General features: G+C 44.0%; 1 pseudogene; it reads right to left on the bottom strand.

The window, feature by feature from the left end:
- Positions 1-323: 323 nt before the first annotated feature.
- On the bottom strand, positions 324-2,725 carry LOC109909948 (zinc finger protein RFP-like; annotated as a pseudogene).
- Positions 2,726-5,367: the final 2,642 nt, after the last annotated feature.

Below are 5,367 nucleotides of genomic sequence, written 5' to 3'. Positions count from 1 at the left end.
GACAAAGATATACAGTATACTGTATATATATTTTTTCTTGACTTGAGACTTGACTTCAAAAAGCTTGTGACTCTACTTGACTTGTTCTTAGAATGCACGACTTGGACTTGACTCGAGACTCGACCTGTTCTACTTGTGACTCTTCTTGACTTGGACTTGACTCGAGACTCGACCTGTTCTACTTGGGACTCGACTTGAGAACTTGACCTTGTGACTTGAGACTTGCTTGTGACTCGAACAACAGTGATTTGCTCCCACCACTGATAATCATAGTAAGGTACTTAAATTGTTACCCAGAAATGATTTGATATTGAGATAAAAACTGCATTGGACCTTTTAATACCAGATACTCAAATACACATTTCTGCTATTGGGGTTAGTTCTCACCTACCGAGTTCACTATAAGTCAGTTTCGCAATGGTCACTGTGTTTCCATTAGATCAGGAAACCAAATCCAATCCAATGAAAGCTTTACTTAAAATATGTTTTGCAGACGGGTTTTAATACATTTCACCGTCAAACAATGTCAGCTGACAAAAATGTATTAAATACAAGCAGGTTAGTAGGTCTGATCAAAGTAATACAAATATTATGTATGTGTCCTAAAAGGTTATGGGTTACTTTAAATTACCATTTGAATCAGTATTACAAATGCCCCCATTTTAGCACTGTCACAATGTCACCCTCAGGGTGTCTGGTTAACAGGGGTGATGATCATTGGTGCTGAATTTGAGCCATCATAATCATCAAAGGGGTTCAAGTATGGATAGAGCTTCTCTGTGAAGGTGCAGCCGGTGAAAGAGAAGATATGAGACCTGGTGTCCACGTCATAGAAGGAGACTTGACCCTCCTCATAATCCACAAACACCCCCAACTTCTCCGGCTTGCTCTTCAGTGAGAGGGGGGTATGGGGGTCTGTGCAGGCCTCATAGTCAACCTGAAAAGACAACCACACGGTCCAGAATCCTTGCTCTGGGTATAATCCACCTATCTTTCTATTAATCGACTCTTTGGCCACTCCTACATTCCACCCAGTCTTCCCCTTCACCTGCACCTCATAGTAGAATCTCCCCGAGGAGAAGCCCTCCTTTGCCAAAACAGCTACACGACTTCTAAACCTCTTTAGGTTGTAGAAGTGGTTCTGTTCCAAGTGACCTGTTCTCACTAGTTTCCCATTGCCAGATACAATGATAAGGGGATGTGCTGTATCAGGGTCCATAGTGACATCCACTGCATACTGCTGCATCCTCTTCAGGTCATCACCCTTTGACTTCTCCAATACATTATTCAATTTCTCCTCAAGTTCAGAAAGTGCTCTCCTCACCTTTTTATCCAGCTGGGATATGTCTTTCTGCACATTCCACTTACTCTCGTTCTGGGTTATACTGACATCAGGCCAGTCCTTGGTAGATGTAGGGGGGCACAGGGATGGCGAGCTTTGGAGGAGGTGGAGATGATCCTTAGTGTGTGAGAGCTGATCCAGCTCTGAGCATCTCCTCTGTAGCTCAGTGATTTCCTGCTCCAGCTCTTTAATGAGGCTCTCAGCCTGCCGCATGGTTGCTTTCTGCTTCTCTCCAATCATCTTAGACACCTCAGCCTGGCTTCTCTGCATGGAGCGGACTAGAGTGGTGAAGACCTGTTCGCTTTCTTCTCTCTCTCTCTCTGCATCTCTGTTGCTGAGCTCCGCTGAGTGTTTGATCTCTTTAACCTTCTGTAGGCACTTCTGGATCATCTGCTGCATTTGATTCTTTGTCCTTCCCAACTCAGCTTTCTTCTCTCCGAACTCCTTCTTCAGAGGGACGGTGTGATGACCCTTGTGGTCTGTCACAGTGCAGACCTGACACACACACATTTGTTCAGTCCTACAGAACAGCTCCAGGGGTTTCTTGTGCTTCTTGCACATCCTGTCTTCCAGGTTCTTCACAGGGTTGATCAGCTTGTGCCTCTTCAGGGCTGGGGCTATCTGATGAGGCTGCAGATGAGTCTCACAGAAAGAGGTCAGACACTCCATGCAGGACTTCAGGGCCTTGAGCTTCGTCACAGTGCAGACATCACAGGCCACTTATCCAGGCGCAGCAGGGGACTCATCTCTGTCTCTGACTTGTATCCCCTTAAAATGATTCACAACCTCTCGGAGTGTTGTGTTGATTTTGAGCTTAGGCTTTTTGTCAAATGTCTCCTTACACATTGGACACCGGCACTGTTCAGTGCTTTTCCAGTACCCGCTGATACAGGCCTGGCAGAAGTTGTGTCCACATGGAGTGGTGATCGGATCAGTGAGAACCTCCAGACAGATAGAGCACTGGAACTGCTCCTCTGGCAGCAAAATGTTTGAGGACGCCATATCTGGAACACAAAATAAATATTAAAGGACTTCCTGAACTTCATCTTTTATAGCTGTGTTTACTAAGAACAGTCCTTACTTGATACCTGTCCACGCCACAATCTTTCACTAATGCTGCCATTCACTTGACTTCATGATTGAATAAACACAAAACAGGATTTATCCCTTGCTATTCAAAGTAGTCGCTACAATACATTTACTTAGATTGTATGGTTTCTTACAATTAATGTCTTCTTGTACAATTCTCTCTCTCTCTCTCTCCTTACCTGATTATATATGTACTTTTCTTCTTTTACGACAAAATGGTGTCTCTGTGCAGCTGTGTAGAATGTTTTGTGAAGAGCAAGAGAACGTTTGTGCAGTCCTCTGCTTCTCTCATTTACTTTCACTTCAGCAAAGTGACGTCACACAGCTCCTTCTTAAGTCTTTCCCTACTTTCCTTCCATTTCCCTTTCTCTCTCTTCCCTCCATGCTCTCTGTGTTTTCTGCTCTTAAAGGGGCAGGAAATGCAACAACTAGACCCTGCTACCCTCAAGGATTGGAGTTTCGCAGACCGGCCCTAAGCCAGCACTTGCTCTTTGATCTTTAACAGCTCTATATTTTTCGAACACCTTTGTCATAGTTATTTTACGCTGTTGCTATGCAACATCCCATCAAATAATGGCAGAAAGATTCTCTCTTTCATTTGTTGGATGTCCTGGCAGTGGGTGTGTGTCCCCTGCCCCCCCCCCCATTATTAATTATTATTATTATTAGAGAGAGGTAGAAGGAGAAGACAAGGGATATATCTTATTTGGTTTAAATCAATGTCATATTTTCCCAGCTGATCTGTCTTTCAGGGCAAGTCATCAGTTGACAGGCAGGCAATGACAGTGACAGACGAGCCAACAGATATCAGTTTTCTTTGTTCAAATCTGTCCCCTGACATCTTTATGCCATGCACGCACCCACACTCACACACACTCTCTCACTTTCTCTCTCTCTCTCTCTCTCACATCCCTTCCGAAAGGTTGTTGTGTATCAATAGACTGAACAGTTAATTCAGTTAAATGAAAAGAGAAAAGTAATGACAAAATCAGATTAAATAAAAACGTGAATGAAATATAAGCAGACTGATAAAGGTAATAAAGTTATGTATATTTTGACGATTTACATGAGAAGGCATTGATTGTTTATAGTGTACATTTAAGTAATAAGGCCTGAGGAGGTGTGGTATATGGCTAATATACCACGGCTAATGGCAGTTCCTTGCACGACACAACGCGGAGTACCTGGACACAGCCCTTAGCCGTGGTATATTGGCCATATATCACAAACCCCCGAGGTGCCTTATTGCTCTTATAAACTGTTTACCAACGTAATTAGAGCAGTAAAAATACACGTTTTTGTCATACCCATGGTATATGGTCTGATATAGCATGGCTGTCAGCCAATCAGCATTCAGGGCTCAAACCACCCAGTTTATAATATAGTGTATAGTTATATTAATATACGTTACCGTTACACTTGTTTACAATGGATGAGTTATTTTGGATGTTTTTTTCCTGGGTAAGCCCTATTGTAAGTTACTGTTAATTAGTATTTTGTTAATTAATTGTTTGATCTTACATGGCTTAGCGCTGTCAGGATGTCTCCCTCAGGGTGTCTGGTTAACAGGGGTGATGACCAATGGGACTGGGTTCATGCCATCATAATCATCAAAGGGGTTCAATTATGGATAGAGTTGATCGTTGAAGTTGCAGCCAGTAAAATAGTAGACTGGGTATCAAATCAAATCAAATTGTATTTATCACATGCGCCAAATGCAACAAATGCAATGTAGACCTTACCGTGAAATGCTTACTTACAAGCCCTTAACCAACAATGCAGTTCAAGAAATAGAGTTAAGAAAATATCAAAGAAATAAACTAAAGTTAAAAATAAGTTAAAAAATAACAATAACGAGGCTATAAACAGGGGATCAATGTTACAGGTAAGTTGAGGTAATTTGTACTTGTAGGTAGGGGTAAAGTGACAATGCATAAATAATAAACATCGAGTAGCGGCAGTGTAAAAAGAAAGGGGAGGGAAGGGGGGATGTAAATGTAAATAGGCCTGGGGGCCATTTGATTAATTGTTCAGCAGTCTTATGGCATGCAGGTAGAAGCTGTTAAGGAGCCTTTTGGACCTAGACTTGGCACTCCGGTTCTGCTTGCCATGCGGTCACAGAGAAAGCAGTCTATGACAATTTTTTGGACCTTCTTCTGACACCGCCTAGTATATAGGTCCTGGATGGCAGGAAGCTTGGCCCCAGTGATGTACTGGGCTGTACGCATTACCCTCTGTAGCGCCTTACGGTCAGATGCTGATAGTTGCCATACCAGGCGGTGATGCAGCCGATCAGGATGCTTTCGATGGTGCAGCTGTAGAACTTTTTGAGGATCTGCGGACCCATGCCAAGTCTTTTTAGTCTCCTGAGGGGGAAAATGTTTTGTTGTGACCTCTTCACGACTTTCTTGGTGTGTTTGGACTATGATAGTTTGTTGGTGATGTGGACACCAAGGCACTTGAAACTCTCGACCCACTCCACTACAGCCCCGTCGATGTGAATGGGGGCGTGTTTGGCCCTCCTTTTCCTGTAGTCCACGACCATCTCCTTTGTCTTGCTCACGTTGAGGGAGAGGTTGTTATCCTGGCAGCACACTGCCAGGACTCTGACCTCCTCCCTATAGGCTGTCTCATCGCCAACCACCTTTGTGTCATCAGCCAACTTAATGGTGGTGTTGGAGTCATGTTTAGCTACGCAGTTGTGGGTGAACAGGGAGTACAGGAGGGGACTAAGCACACACCCTTGAGGAGCCCCCGTGTTGAGGATCAGTGTGGCAGATGTGTTGTTGCCTACCCTTACCGCCTGGGGCCGGCCATCAGGAAGTCCAGGATCCAGTTGCAGAGGGAGGTGTTGAATGCTGAGCTGTAGTCAATGAACAGAATTCTCACATAGGTGTTCCTTTTGTCCAGGTGGGAAAGGGCAGTGTGCAGTGCTA

The sequence above is a fragment of the Oncorhynchus kisutch genome, unplaced genomic scaffold, assembly GCF_002021735.2.
Source record: "Oncorhynchus kisutch isolate 150728-3 unplaced genomic scaffold, Okis_V2 scaffold3389, whole genome shotgun sequence".
Lineage (NCBI taxonomy): Eukaryota > Metazoa > Chordata > Actinopteri > Salmoniformes > Salmonidae > Oncorhynchus > Oncorhynchus kisutch.
This window is presented reverse-complemented; position numbering and strand designations above follow the sequence as displayed.